Here is a 16,935-nt window from a genome sequence, read left to right as displayed (position 1 = left end):
TATAACAAAAAAATACAGCTCAGTATAGTGAAAGTAGAATATGAGCCTTACTGATGGTCTTTCACGTATCTGATTACTAGAAAAACAGGAAACAGATATTCTGTACCAGTTAGAATAAAAGTGGGACAACTGCTTATATCATGTTTTAGAACGGTAATAAAGTCTGAATGAGAAGGGCAGAAAAAACAGTGGAAATCCCAACTTTGTCCCTAGGTATCCTTAATATTTAAATTTGCTTTAGGCAACGTTAGATCAAGAGAATGAGGATGTATCCCTCATTATAATCAGGATTTCAATAAAATTCAAAGCAGTTCAAAATTTTCTCCAAAGAAGTAGAAAATTTGATATAAGCTGAGGAACTCATTCTACTGTTCTTCCACTCCCCAAGTCCTATTTCCCTGTTTCCAAACACTAATAATCCCTGTGAACCTTCCTTAAAGCAGACTCGGTAGGGAGGCCAAAGAATAAACCAGCATGGAAAATGGACTCTGCTCATGTTCAAAGGAAAGAAAATCACAGGTGCCAAAGGCTTTTCAAATGTGCTGAGCCACAACCATTTTCTGTTTCATTCAGCATTGGTCTGATGTATGTCACTGAGCAGGGCTGTTGGTGCAGTGCAGAAATACAAGCTCTGCCGGATTATTTCGAAGTTGTGATACATGGAAGTAGGTCTGCTTTGAGTAAGGTGGGGTGAAATAGAAGAAACGTGATTCCCCTTCTGGTGAAATTTGCTGTTTGGATCACATACAGGACTGTTCAAATATGCTGCTATGGGAAATAAGACTTTTTGTCAACCTGGATGTTAACAGTCAGTCTACTGAAATATAATCTGCTATCTGCATCCTGAAGTGACAGTTGTGTAGTGTTTCAGCTACTGGATAGTAGCATGAAGATGTGGGAGGACAGACCAGACATGATGTTGAGTTTCCTCTGTCTTGTGCTCTTGTTAGTCCAGTGCATCTTGTGTAGCTTCAGCAGGAGAGAGAAAGAATTGCTCCTCTTCTAGACCACAGCCAGGCCACGGGTGTGCAGTCCCAGGATAAGCACATTCAACTGTTTTCAGGCAGAGGAGAGTATGATGTTTAGTTTGGACTAAAACCTTTCAATTGCCAGGCCACAAACTCTGAGAAGATTTTTATACCCTTTCAGCATGTGGCCCAGTTTCGTGTGTGTTAGATGTTATAAAAGTATGTGCTTTGGATCAGGCCTGCTTTTTTTCCAGATCCTAGAGGCACTTAGATGAGAGTTAGGCTACAGCCTATTTGCCTGTCAGCCCTAGGTGTACCCAGAGCAGAGCTACAGTCACTCAAGGGATTCTTTTTCAGCTAGAAGGGAGGCATCTGGAGAGTTTAGGCAGGCTCACAAGCCATTTTGAATCACATCTTTGGACTTAACGATTGACATCCTGGTATAGGTACTGAAGTTGTAGTTATCTAAAAGTAAAATCAGAAATTATGTCGTATTTTTCAAAAGTGACTCAGGGTTGGGTTATCAGTATATATTATATTCCATATATATGTATATTCTATACATATATTAAACTGGCGTTAAGATATGGATCAAAGGAATTAATCCAGCTTTGGACTTGGATTGTGACGTGCAACCTGGCTTCCATTCATTCAGTCACTAGTGTCAACAAATGCTAAGTGTCCAGGTATATCAATCACTTCTGAGAACAGAACTAATGCTCCTGTTCCATTAGCCAGCTCTGATAATTTTACAGTGAACACCTCAGTTGTTCTGACTTACAGCAAGAAAAGTCTTAAATCCCTTTTATGAGACATTTGTATTTGGATACCTAATCATGAAGACAACCACTTGTTAAGATTTCTAAAGCCTAGTCCAAATCATTTCCATGGCAGTTAGTCATCAAAACGCTTTTGAAAATCCCACCAGGCTATCTGCACCATTTGTAAAGAGGTAGCTTTAAGAGTCTCATCTAGATGCATATAAAATGTAAGACGAAGGAGGTAATATTCATGGTGTCATAAACTTCCTTCAGAACAGCAATGAAATACCAATTCTTATAAACAAACTTGATCTTTCATTTATGATTTTCCAGTCATAAGAGCAGTGCTCTTTCATACTCACATGAAGTTCCAGTATTTAATATTGTCAAAGCAACAGCCTTTCACTTGTAGTTCAATTCACTATGTAGTTGTCTAATTTGGCTTGAGTCATTGCTGTAGAGACCTTTCCCTGTAACTGCCAATCCCAGTGTATGGCAAGTTATATTTAAATTCTTACTGGCAAAATGATCAGTTATTCAGAGATTCTGGCTTATATTCAGAGCTTCCTCTTCTCTAACCTCCTTTCCAAATATCCTTGAATATATAAATGTCTCGGCTAACCACCTAATGACAGGCTCTCTGGCTGGCTCCCACCCACTGCGAACCTTATTAGTCATGTTGTATTTGCACCACCACAGCTTCCCAGATATCTCAACTATCCAAAGATTTTTAAAAACTGTGCATAATCTGGAAGATCAGAACTTGAGTAAGTCAGTGTTTCTGTTGAAACAGCAGCAATAGAACTATTCCCCAACAAGTATTTCCTGAGGATAATGAAAGGCACCATAATAATCTTAAAGGATTATTATACAGTCATCATATTCATGCTGTTGTTCTGTCCTCTAGATACCACATCATTCTTAGATCCATGCAGAAATGTTATACATAGTCTCCCTGTCCTATTGCAGGATTGTAACTAAGTTAGGAAAGGAGGACAGTTCATGACCATGGCAAGGAATTAAGAAATCTCGGATCAGTTTCCAATCACTAACATGCACTTAAGGTAAATACTTAATGCATGGAATCTTTCCTGCTTCAACATCTGTAAAACATGAATAATACTATTCCTTCAACCTTTCAGGTCCTTCTGTTTCTCTTCTCTCTTTCTCTATGCAAAAGCATGCAAATGCTGCTTGCAAGCATCTGTATCCAAGTTTTTGATGATCCTAATGCCAACCAACCTTTAAAGTCATATTTGCACCAGTAAAATTCCATAGTCAACTGCCTGCCTGCCTGCTTTGGGGCATCTCCAAAACTATGCAAGTCTCTATTGTTATCTAGTAAATGATTTAATCTCTTTGGAAACACAAAGTAGATATTCCCCTGCATGTTTTGCTAGCAGGAGTTATCTTAGAACACAAATGTCAGATCAGAGCTCACACACAACCTTGAGAGTGAAGTGGTATAGCCAGGTCATCCTCCAGCAGACGGGGAGTCCAGCCCACCTGTGTTTATTGATTTTACTAGCAGTAAAGCACTATATACAGTTACATGAAAGTGAGAGAGGAAGATCTGTGTCCTCTGGACTTTCTGGAGAATTGATAACTTCAGAAGCACCAACTGGGAGAGGGGGTGCACTGTTGAATCATTCAGTTCTTCTGGCAGAGGCTTCCAGGAACAGCTGAACCCTAATTATTTCACTACATAACTATAGATTATTCCTATAATAAGGGCTTACATGGGCCAGACATGCCAAGTCAGGCCCTTGTCAATACTCTTCAGGCTAACTATTAGGATGGTATTTATTCTGAAGCTACCAAAAGAGAAGCTATGCAATTTGCTGAGTCTATAGTTCTGCTGGTGATAATTAGCTCTGCTTGTCCCTAAATGTTCTAACCAATGGGTCGTTTGCAACAAAATATGTTCAGCAATATTTCTGTATTCTGTCTACATAGTGAGCAAGACAAGTAAAGTTTTAAATCAGTGTATTAATTATTTAGCATGTACTCATTCTCTAAGCATATGGAATCTTTTTTTCTCAAGTGCCTCCAAATTACCTAACTCGGTGAGGAAGAGAGCAGCTGAGGAGGAGGGGGAGATAAGTAAGCTGGTAAGATGAATAAACTCTTTAGATAGAGGCTGCGCTCAAAACCCAGTAACATTAATGGCAAAACCTCTTTTGGCCTCGGGTGGCTTTAAAGGAGCCTTCATTTGAATGAGAAGATGAGAGAAAGCTCACTCGCTCCTACAGATGAAACTAAAAGAATGATCAAAGAATGGCAGTATAAAACATTTCAAAGTTGAGTTCTCACATTACATGGGGGTTGGAAGCTGAGCAAGTACACAGAGCATTGTATATTCAGGAAAAATACAGACTCTAATCTATGGTGTACATTACTGTTACATGGAGGAAAAACAACTATGGAAGAATTAGAGCAACAGATTCATCTTTCATATATCCGTACATTTGAATAGGTTTTGGATTGCATTCAGGGTGATTTTTTTCTTCATAAAATTTGCTCAGATAATTACATAACTTTGCAGTCTTATTATGACTTGGGCTAAGTTGTATAAATCGTAATTTTGTAATTTTGCAAAGAATGATATGGAGGCTTTAGCCATTGATATTGCTCAGAAGCTATATTAAACATACATAGTTGATTGCCATAGTGTTGTTAATGCAGAAGGGGTTTCTGGGAGCAGGATCACACCTACGATCATAAGAGAAGAAAATGTGTTTCAGAATTTCTGCCATTTTTTGTTGGTGGCAAGTATTTTGAAGAGCCCTTGAAGATGCTTAATGTGCAGAAGAGTCTTCCAGGCCCAGGTGGCCAAGCTGACAGTGGTTTAAATTTAGATTTGACTGAGCCTTAAGGTGCATAATTGCTTTAATTTGTTTGGAAAAAATGTCTCTAGGACGTGTACCTGGAACAAAACATTCTTTCCACTTTTTAAGTTATTTAGGGTTCTTTAGAGGCACACAGTGTGCATGTGTATAAAAGTTGTGAAACAGGAAAAAAAAGTTTCATATTGCATCCCAAAGTAAGATTATTCAGGAATCAGTAAAAGGACTATATTGCCAATATGCATTTGCTTTTATGTCACTGCAGAATACTTACTGGGAAAGTAATGCATTAATGCATTAGTTACCTCTTAATTTCCAAAACAAATTAAAAAAAACCCTAGAGACTGTAAATGTGATGTTCTTACGACTTTTTAACTTCATTCTTCCTGAAATTTCCTTGACATGGCTCTTTGGTATCCAAAGAAATAACAATTTGGCAATTAATTTTCAACAGTTCTTCAGAACTTGCAATGAGAAAAGTGAGGTAGAAGGACATGTGCCTGAGTAAACAATATATTTGTAAAACATAAACAAAACCACCCCAAGCCCTCCCCCCCCAACAATTAGGTAGAAAATTCTGTATGGTTGGATTACAGGAAGCAAAAGCAAATGAAGCACCATAGAAATGTGAAGAATAGAGAGCTTCTGTGTACTGAATGAAACTTTAATTCCAGGAAGCGGGGGGGAGGGTCTGTGTTGCTGATATGTTCTTTTTTCTTTTTTTCCCCACTGGAATTTATGCAACACCAAATAGCTTTATCTGCTGTGGAAAAAAAACCTTTTTTTTTTTTTTCTGTGATAAAGAAGATATTAAGAATTTCCTTAGGAGAGAAGGACTATTGACTACTGAAAAACTTGAGTTTCTAAGTACCTGGTACTGAAATAATTAAAATCGTATGTAGGACTCGTATTGATCATTTGGAGTGAATTCCTGTATTTTCAGTGAAGCACTTAAAATATCAGGGGTCACACCTCCTAGGAAAAAAAATAAAGATGCTTTTTTCATTGTTGCACAGTATTTTCAAAATTCTCAGACATGTCTGCTCCTACAGATTCTACTCTCTGAAGGATGTTTCAGGGCTCACACCTCAAGCTTAAATCAAAACAAACAGGGATAAAAATCCACTTCCTACCATTTTTCATTTCAATGGTTGCAAAAGGAAGTCATTCCAATGGAAGCAGCTGAGCTGTCACATCTCCTTATCCCTAGAGGAGTCTGGAGGGAACCATGTTCGAGTAAGTGGCATTAGCTTAAGTTTCTTGCTACCTATCTCAGAAACAACTCAGGGCTGGCATTTTATAAGCTGTGCAAAGGTTGAAAAATCATTGTGACTTGTCAGTTGAGAAGACCTGCTAAGCAATTACATAAAGCTGTAAGATGGAAACTGCATAAATTGTTCCAGTTTTTCAGACTCCATTTGGGAGTGTCTTCTGGAGCTGAACATTGGTTAATGAAAACTAGAACTTTGTTCTTTGCAGCAGAGACAGCTATCTACATCTGAATTAGATTGGTGTTATTGCCTTTGGAAAGGAAAAAGAAAAAGAGTGCATCTGGAGCCTCAATAGACTAGAAATTTGCTGGTCCAGTGGTTCCAGAGGCATAAACACCATCCTTATATGGATCTGCCTCTTGTGCTGTTTGCAGTATAAGCATTAGCAAAGATATTTCTACTTGGCTGTATTGAAACAGTGGAGAAAGGGGTAGTTAGTTTAAGAGTAGGTGTGTTTGGCTCTGACTAACTCTCCAATGTCTCAAGTAACTCCAATTTTATTCCACCTTTTTGAAATATGAGTGATGGTACTTACTGAGAATGTCAAGATGTTTCTTTTGGATGGAAGTTATGATACAGAACTGAATCTGGATTTCAGCATGGTCCATGGCCTCTTACTGGATGCAGAAGTACTACGCATGGTTTTGCATGTCTAAATTGAGCACTGGATCAAATGCTACTTAAGCCTTGAGTGAAGATTTAGGCCCCTGAATGCTTAAGTTCTTTTTTAAAATAGGTCGTATCAGCTGAGTTAGCGAGTCTCTGCAGGACTGTGTTTTAAGGAGTCCAGAGTATTTTAATATAAGCCTTCATGTTTAGGCCTGTAGCAAAAAAAGCTGCTGAGGAAAGGCTTTATGTATCATGATGGCTACGAATATAAAACCAAACTACAACTATTTCTACAAGATTTTTCTGGTAAAATGAGGCACTGTCAATATGTAAATGTAAATGTAAATGTAAATGTAAAAAACATTTTGAACGCTCTTACTGTAAAGGCTTTTTTGCCAGACAGGAGGTAGAATTTTCTTTGATACTTCAATATTGTGTTAGATTTGTGACATTGAGAAGACAGAGAAGATTTATATTTTGTACTTAAGCAAAACCTGCTGTGATTTGGAAGTTTTCTTTTCTAAAAACTATACATAGTAGTAGGAAAAAAAATGCTTATGCAGTTTTATTATGGGTGATACTCTTTCTAGAGCAACTCCATAGACTCCAGAGGTCTTACATGACAGGTGCACATGCTCGTTATGACCAGATTTTCAGTAGTACTGAAAACCAGAATTTCCACTGATTTCACTAAGATCCCCATGTGTTCTCTGAAACAGACAGTTCCATCTTGGTGAAACACTGAAGATGAAAAAATAAGGCTTATCGGCTCATTGATAGACTTCAAAATTCAATTGGTACAGGAAGAAATTTTTTAAAAGTAATGTAATTAAACCATTTAAAAAATAGAGAAGCAGAATAGAAGAATAAATCCAAATAATGAAGCCTGTTATCAAGCAATCACAGAAACTCATCCTCTCCTCCAAAACAAGATTTTTCTACAACAAGCCTCAGTAAGCTGTTATTGCATTGATTTCTGTAAAGGACAGCTCTATAGAGAACAGTGTATCGTGTAAAAAAAAAATCAGTCCTAACTTTTTTTTTATATATTGCCAAACTTAGTTCCAAGCCTTCTACAAACCTTTCATGAAGCAAACTGCCGCCTTATATATATGTTTGAGGTCAACAATGGGACAGAATTAAACTAGGATGAAAGTTGGCTCTGTCAAACTTAAAAACAATGAAAACACTTTTGTAAAGTGTTTTGCTTTGTTTTGGATTTTGTTTTTTGTTTTAAATACCTCAGCATTTTCAAACTTTGCCTGACCATATATGATAGTTAAGTGATGGGATTCTTCAGAGAAGGCTTTGAAAACCTATACTTTTAAGTTCCATACCTTAAGGCTTTGATACAAGTTGTATCTTTCAAGGAATGAGCCCACTCCAGCCATGTTCATAACAGCTGCAAAACTAGAATACTGGTTTCTTAAGCAGCTGGTACATGCAGCAGTATAGAATATTGTGCATTCCCAGAAATAAGAAAGAATGTGCATTCTTCATCTCTTTACTTTTCCAGGAACAAGTGGAGAAAAGGAGAAGACTTCAGCTCCAGACACACCAATCATCAGGCCCAGGATTGTGAAACTCAGGTTGTCCAAGCAGTGGGTACTGGAGATCATCCTGGAGCAAATCCACAGTCAGAATCACTGAAGGCATGGGCCTGCTGTAGCACAGTGACTGGCCACACAGGTAGTGACTACCAGAGGAGCTCTGTAAGGAACATGAGGGCAAGAGGTGAGGGACATTAGAACAAGTCTAACAATGCTTCCGGGAGCTTCTTAGGTTTCCTCTCATACCTGACCATCATGCTATCATGGTGGCCTTCCTTTTGGAGGAGCCACCACCCTCACACCTCACCTTGCTTATTTAGGTTAAACACAGGGGCCAATGCTGTCTGACACAATCATCGATGGGCTAACCAATGGGATGGCATGTACCTTCACAGCACAGCTGTGGATGGCACCAAAATGTGGGGAGTGTCAGATGCACTGGAGGATGGGGTGCCATCATGAGAGGCCTCGATGAGCTGGAGGAATGGTCCCGTGGCAACCTCATAGAGTTCAATAATGGCAAATGCAAAGTCCTTTATATGGAGCAGCAGTGCAGGCTGGGGTAACTAACTGTCTAGGTGACAGCTCTGAAGCCAAGGGCCTGGGGACTGTAGTGATGAAGCTCATCATGAGTCAACAGTTGCAATGAAAGCTAACCACATACTGGGCTCTCTTAGAGTGTAAACAGCAGATCAAGGGAGTAATCCCACCTACTTGGCACTCAGGAGACCACAGCTGGAGTACTCTGTCCAGTTTCAAACCCTCCCACCATCCCAGTACAAGAGATGTCTACAAAGTATAGAGAGTACAGCAGAGGGAAGACAGGGCTGGAGCACATGGCACACAAGAGGAGACTGAAGGATCTGAGCTTGCTCAGCCAGGAGAGAAGGGGGTTGCAGAAACAAAGCCAGATTCTTCTAAGAAGTGCAGAGCTGAAGCACAAGAGATGGTGGTCACAAGATAAAATATGGGAAATGCAGCATGACCAGCGTTAAGGGAAAGAACATTCATCATCTTAAGCACTGGCACAGTTTGCCCCAGGCAGGCTGTGAAATCCATCCTCATCCTTGGAGATTTTCAACACTCAGCTGGAAAACGCCCTAAGCAATCTGATCTAACTTTGAAGTTAGCATGGCTTTCATGTCCCCTCTGACCTAAATTACTCTGGTTGCTGAATCAACTGCCACTAGATGAAGGCCTCAGCCACCAGCATGTTCCTTCCAGACACGCTGACGCCAGACTGGTTGCCAGCTGATCAGTACAAGCTAAGGCCTGTAGGCTCCACAGGCTTCCTAAAGGTGCTAGATGTGGTGAGTGACATTCTCAAATATGGCTGTCTGCCTCTGAAAATTCTGGACAGGCTTCCTGGTCACGCCAGGAGTGTTCAACCAGGTGTCTTCAACAAGTGGCATTGATCTTTTGGACTCAAACTTCCTCTTTGTGACAGGGAGCCTGGCTAGAATGGTGTCAAACAGTCTAGTGGTCAGAGACCTGAGCTGCTGATGGAAATGCCAGTTTTCAAACACCAGTTCTTGCAGATAGTTGACTATCTACGTAGCAATGGCTCATGTTATGCAGTGCTGGAGGCTAGGGAAAGCCAGATATGCTTCAGATGGCATAGACTCTTGAGCAGGAGCAAGAGTGGCAACAGCAGGCAGCAGTTACTGCTGGAGTAAAGTTGGTAGCTGTGGATACCTCTGGCTGTGTCTACTGCATGATGTTTCACCAGGTGTCACATGAGAGGCCTCTGTGCAGGTGTGAAGAGATGCAAGGTAAGTGGTATGCCAAGCTACTTGGCAGCGTGGATTAAGTCAGCGTGCTCAAGAAAGCACTAGTCTTGAACTTGACTTTACCATAAGCAGATGGCCTCTTTGCCCTTTATGGATCTCAGAGATAATGGAGACACATATTTACTGTTCTTTACATGCCAAGAACATGATTACATACCACTTACCCAGTTATTACTATTGACTTCAAATGTGTGGTGGATGTGTCAGCAATGTCATTAGACTGTCAAATGAAAGGCAAAGAAAGATAAAGATTGAATGCTTCATCACTTTTGGATAAAACTATTTGATGGCAAAATACAGTAGAAAGGTGAATGCCATTCTGAAATTAATAACATGTTTTCAGTCCTCAAATAGCCCTGGACACCTGCATGGGAGTTAAGAGATTTCATTTTCTGTAGTAAAGGGACTTAGAAAAACCATAACAAAGAGCAAAAGTAGGAGGAACAGGAAGTCCTAGACTGCTGACTACAGTCAAGTGCCATCAAAGAGTTGCCTACAGTAGTTACTTGAACCATTAATGTAACATGACTTTTTGACTAAGAAGTCAGAACTTCTTTACTACAATAAAAAGTTTCAATCCAAGAACATATCAAGAAAAGGGTTGTAACTCATCTTCTGAGTTTTAGGGCCTGGATGTGAGATTGCGAACAGAATCCTAAAATAGATTTTTAAAAGAAGATAAGGTATGCATATAAATATAAAAAGGAGAAATATTCGAATACTTAGTTTGCTTTGCCGCCAATAAAAATAGTGAATGGCATTCCTCAGGGGAATACAGAGATGGAAATCTGGCTAAAGTATAGCCTCCCCATGAGGACTGGAAGACTCTGCTTCCTCCTTTTTTTGGAATGGTCTTGGTTACCTATTGAAAAATTAATAACAGAATACAGAGATAGTCACAATAAAGAATACATCCCTACAGTGTAGCAACTGGTGATGGCACAATGATTCAATGAGATTTAGAGAGCCAAGAATCACTAGAGAGAGAAAAAGCAAAGAATAAACTTGCCTTCCTAGAATGAAACAGCATTGTTTCCTTAGCTGTCTGAATATTCTATAGAAAACTGTACTTTAAAACAAAAATCTCTAAGTACACTTTTTCTGTTAAACCTTTTTTAACAGCTTTTCTTTTTTATTGACCAGAAAACAAACTATTTCTTTTTTTTTTTTTTTTAAACTAGAACTGAGTTTCATGTATATTGAATGCTGCTGCAAAGAGGATGGGGATTTTTTTCCCTCCATGTCTTTTGTGTGAGAGATCTCAAATAGCAGAGGAAAAACAAGTGAAAATTAGGAAATGCTTTCTATCATAATGTGAAGAGCTGGAATAGGAAAGGTGTGCAGTCTCTCACACTGCAGGTCTTAAGGAATATATTTGACAAACATACATCACAAGTGATACAGATGTAGCTGATTTTGCCTTTGGACTAAAGAATGGCATAAAGGACTTAAAAACCTTTCCAGCTCTAATTTTCAATGTTTTTATGACATTCTAGTATGAACCCGAGCTTGCCCTGACCCATAGGCTGATAATGCAACACAGTCAATGTTCATTTCATATCATTTGTGGTTTTGCACATCTGCTGGTATCAATAGAAAAAAGCTCCTTCTTTACTTTGAATGTTCAAAGTCACATTTTGGGACTGATAGTATCTGGTCATTTAGAACAAACATAAAACTACTTCAAAAGCAACCATTACCATGAAATTTCTATTTTAGACTTGAGCGAAGTTATTTTGGTTTATTTTGTGTTAATGTAAAGTTATGCAAAATAGGAGTTAAGCATGAAGTTATAGCACTTTCAGCTGCTATAAATAAGAATGGCATTATTGAAATAAATTAAACCATTTCTGCCTGCTCCAAAAAGTTATCTGATCATAAGCATTTTGCTACACAACTGTGTGTGAATTACAGAAGTAAAAAATTGTCTGCCACTGCTTTTGGGAAAATTCTTGCTATCTTACCTACCAGGATTTTGAATAAATTGGGTAGTATATAAGATCTCAATCCAGCAAAACGTAGATTAGAACAAAAGTATGGGAGGTCTATCTGTGCAAAAACTGGAATTGGGACCAAAAGGAAGTGGAAAAGGTATTCTGCACTCTACAGCAAACATTAATAATAGTTGGCCTAGCCTGTGGAATATGGAGACTTTTCAAATGAACTGTGCTTTGGTGTTATTTTTCCAAGGTACTTATAACAGACATGTAATCTTGTACTTCTTTATTTCTTCTTCTCATTCCTTGGGCATTATATATACATGCATATATATATATATATATACACACACACACATACATATGTACACACATACATATGTGTATGTATATATACATGTGTGTGTATGTATGTATGCACATATTTAAATCTGTGTTGTTCTTTTGCATTTGCCTTGGCTGTTTTTCTTTTCCGTTTCTCCTGTCTGCCTCTGTGGACTGGTCTCATGTTTCCCGAGATGCAGACCACTACGCTCCTGTTGACTCTGTGCTCATGAAGCTATTAAGATCTGTAAAGTTAAGCATAGCTATAAATACTTTCAGGAACAAGGTCTCAGCTGTCTCTAGATGCCTAAATTTAAACATCTGGATATTGCTTCTATTTGATCGTATAGTTTCTACGACTTCTATTACAACAAGGCTAACCTAATTGCCTATGTGCTCCTACTGGCCCTGGCTCCCTTATTAGATATTGGGAGTACTTACACAGTACGTTTTCTAGTCTTTGTGGGTTTTTGCTGAATTGTGGTAAGCAATTTCTATCTGTGCACCTTACTGTTTTGACTTGCCTCTCTTTGTCTAGGAGTTTCTAACCATGCTGAATTCTGCAGTGAATATTTTTCTAACTAAGAAAATTTGTTCCATTAGTCATCACAAGTTTTAATTACCGAGTTTTCCCTCTCATTTGCCTATATGTTTAGGATTTTACTATGTTCTATGATGTGCGGGTTTTTTTCTAAGTATTACTTGATGTCCAGATGCAGCATTTGTTTGGCTTTGCTGTATAACAAACTTACCAACCCAAAAATCTAATTCTACTAAAAGCATTGGTTCTGTTGAAATATGTCATATAGGTACATTTATATTTCTTTTAATAATATAATGTATTCTGTGCATAGTGAGAGCTTATCTCTAAGGATTTTAAATTAACCTATATGCACATTAAAAGAAATGCATAAATGGCCAATGAAGTTAAAGAATAGAAGTAGTTACGATTTTTGTCCATATTACCTGTTGAAACAATTTCACAAATGAGACACTGAAACTATTTAGTAGATATTGTACTAGTAGTTTTGATCCCACTTGATTGGAAAATCTTTTTTTTTTTAATTTGTCTTACGATTCACCCTCCCAGTTCTGATAATTTATGAATAATCTTCCACCAAATTTCATATGCTAGTCCTTGTTTTGCTGATAAGCTTATACTGTATTCTCTGCCATATTCCTCAAATTCCTACCATAATAGCAATCACATTTTTTTAACCATTCGTCAACAATGTTTACCCAAGCTGTAGGGCTGCATGTCTTATAGACGGACTGCAATTCCATTATAAATGTACTGGTTCCTTGCTGTTCTGTTAAGTTCATTCAATATATCAATTACAATTTTGCAGTATTCCTGCAGTCGGGTAGCATATTTTACATTTGTGGACCTGCTTCCTAAAGAAATGATAATATTTTCTTTAGAAAACAAACAAAACCCCAACTCTCACTCACAAAAAAACGCTCTGCTTTTTAAGACCAGTTTTGAACAGTTGATAAAAAAATTGCAAGGTGACACAAAGGCAGGAAAACAGCAAATGTAAAACGTCCAGAGATTAATTTAGAAAACTTTCTGAAGTGGACTGAAGAATTTGGGTCATGATAAGAATAGATAGGGGAATTGAGGTTTTAGGGAAAAGATGGGTCTCCTACTTCTTCCTCCTCCCTTGGTTTTTAATTTCTGGAATTGATTTTCACGTGCAGAGAGCAGACATGAGGGATTCTTATTCAGTACTTGAGCCTGCAATAGAGGGTGAGTTGAAGCCCTTTGGAGAGTTCTGTGCATCCAATAGCCACTATTCATTTATGTGATTAAAAGGGAGATCCCAATAAAACTTTGGAACAAATTCTGCTACCCTTATTCATCTCAGATAGCATCTTTGTCCACAAGTATTCTTGATATATGTGTAAGTGGAAAGTTTTATTATATATGTTAATGGTAATGGTATTACTTGGATAAAACCCTTCTGAAGAAGGAAGTCGAATTTGGTCAGGAGCTGGCATCCACTCTTTGCCTCACAAATAATTTCTGCAGCAATCCAGTGTGTTCTAGCTCATTTGGCATTAAATCATACCAGATCAATTGTCAAGTTGCAACTCACTAATTCAATCTACTAAAGTCTCTTTATGTATTTTGGAAGAGCATCCAAACCTGGTGCAGCCTAACCTAAATTAGTTTGTGTGAGCTCATGAGATCACAGAACAATGAGAAGTACTGTTCATTTCTGCCATCACTTAAAAAAAAAAAAGTGAATACAATGACCATATTATACAAAGGAGAGCCATAAGAACTTGCTAATTACATAAAATAATTAAATATTAACATATGCATAATAGCATCTAAATAGTTAAAGATTGCAAATAAAGTACTCATCTGGAGTAGAAAACTGGCAAATTGTTGGTATAGCTGTTTACTGTGATGCTGAAAGTTCATGCTGGTTGCCTGCTGGAGGAGAGAGGAGAGTGAGATGTAGGGCAGAGGGTATTTTTTTATCCAGTGATAATTACACCTGTGAAAGCCAACACTTTCCTACCTCCTGGCTAGTTTCCGCCACACTCTGTGGAATGAGCATATAAATGTCCTCATGCATAGGCAAAAAGGGTTATCATTAAAGGTATTGACTGCAAACTCTTGGATTTTTAGGCTTTCTCCAATTGAAACTCTAAAGGTTTTTTGCATATTTCTATTGCAAGTGATAATGTCTCCATTGCAGAATTGGGTAAAAGACAAGGCTAATCCAAGCAAACTGAACATCTACATCTTTGCCAAGCCTACATAGTTGTATCCATGTTCATTCTATATTAATTTATAAGAAGAGCTAAAACTTTGGGGTGTGTGGAAGGATCACAAACCTCTTTGTAATGTATTAAGCTGTACCATTCTACATTTTTTGTATAAGGAGAAATATGTATACCAGAGATCTTTACTACCCCCTCCTTCCCCAAGAGCATTATAGCTTATTGGAAGATTTCTAGTAAGCCCACTTGGTAGAACTTCTGAACTGGAAAAGGGAATGCCTTTTTCAACTGCTGGTAGAAAGTAACACATATGGAAAAGCTCCTCTTTCACCTGATAAAGACTTGATGCCTAGCAGTCTTGGGGCCTAGTCTAATATAGAACAGCAAAATTGATCTTTCCAGAATCCTGACCTAAGAAACCTGAAATTTCTTACAATTGAAAAGCTCCCCTACATTATCCAGGAGTAGAATAAAGTTCAGGTAAACATAAGAAAAGTGCTGATAGAAAATACAGCACCACAGAAATGTCTTTGTAACAAGTAACAATTGGTTTTTTCACCTGGATTGCACTTTTGAAAGGTTTTGCAAATGTTTAAAATGTGATTCTGCTGTGGCTGTCACCTTGCCAAAGTGTTGGGTAGCATTTTAAGAGTCTTTTGGGTGGTATATTAATATCAGACTGCAAATTATAATCACAGTCCAGTTGCTTTAGGAAAACTTAATTGAACAGAAAGTATACGAAACCTATTTGATTCCTAGTCTGCCACTAGAGTATTTTGTATCTATATGGCCCAATTTCTCATTCTTGTTTTATCCAAAGTGACATTTCTTTTGTCATTGGGGTAGATCAACCACTGCAATTTACATCTTCCCAAACCCCAGTTCCAGTCCAGTCCACTTCTTGGAAGTATACTACCTCTTCTTGCAGCATGCATTTTGCACACATTTTATATCTGATTTTATTGTAATCACTCATTTCCTAATGTTCCTTCAGCTCATATCTTTTTTGCTCTGCTTGGCACACTCCTTGGACTATATCCAAAATGTTCTCTGATCTTATTGTTCAGTAGGCCGTATGAGAAAACACATCTGATCTTATCCCACAGCTCATCACCACCATTGTATCCCACATAAATTTTCTTAGTCATCCTAGAATTTTTATTTCACTTACTCTACAAATATAATGGAAACTCTGTAGGACTTATGAACTAATCCTTTTACAGGTCACTTTAATGTCCAAGCAAATGTACAAGCATTGCTTTTCTGGCTCTCAGGGATCAGTATTAGTTTTCTGTTAATACATGGTGGCAAATCTTATTCTAGTTGAGCAATAACAGCCTTACTTTTGCATCTCCAAGCTCTAAATCAGTTGGGAGATCATTACTTGCCCATTGGTGACTTTATCTTCCATTCCAGGCTGGACACTGAAGGCTATGTGTGTCCTCATACTCTTTACTTGCATTCTGTGTGGGCGTAGGGGTGGGTTGATCTGAAGCCTCTAAAAAGAAAGGGTGTGTTTTGGGGCCCAAGCAGTTCGTTTATCCCATGTTCTTGTGCCATCTTCATTTTGAAATGATACTCTGATTTCTTCCATGCACCCCCTCTGAACTTTGCTGGCAGTACGGCTTTCTCTAGTGTTCTGTGGGGCTCTTAACTCCATTACCACACTCTCTGCCACTTTATCCTTCGCCTCAGAGTCTGAGGGCAGAATTTCATATAAAAAACATAATGTCTTAATCCAGTAATTTTGATGTATATAAGCTTCTCTTTCAACAGCCTTGTAATTATATTATATTCTCATAAAATAAACTACAATTACAGTCAATTTCCTGATTTAGCTACTACCCAGACCAATTGCATTATATTTGCCTTTAAACATATTGTATACATTTGCATTTCTGATATGTTGTTTTTCAAGCTTCTTGAATGTGAACCGAAACTGAATTACACTCTGTTCTGTACTTGTAAGGAAAATGTCTTCTTGTAGTATTTCCATTTCCTTCCTTTGTGCATGCAATGTTTTCTGCGAACATTTAAAACTACTTTAAGATACATTTACAATATTTTAAAAATAATTCTCAGGTGGCAGTTTCTCTCCTGCTCTCCTTAGATCATATCTTCATGGGAGGCAGGAGTGATTTCA

This window comes from Ciconia boyciana, chromosome 2, assembly GCF_034638445.1.
Source record: "Ciconia boyciana chromosome 2, ASM3463844v1, whole genome shotgun sequence".
NCBI classification, from domain to species: domain Eukaryota; kingdom Metazoa; phylum Chordata; class Aves; order Ciconiiformes; family Ciconiidae; genus Ciconia; species Ciconia boyciana.
Note: the sequence above shows the minus strand (reverse complement) of the source record.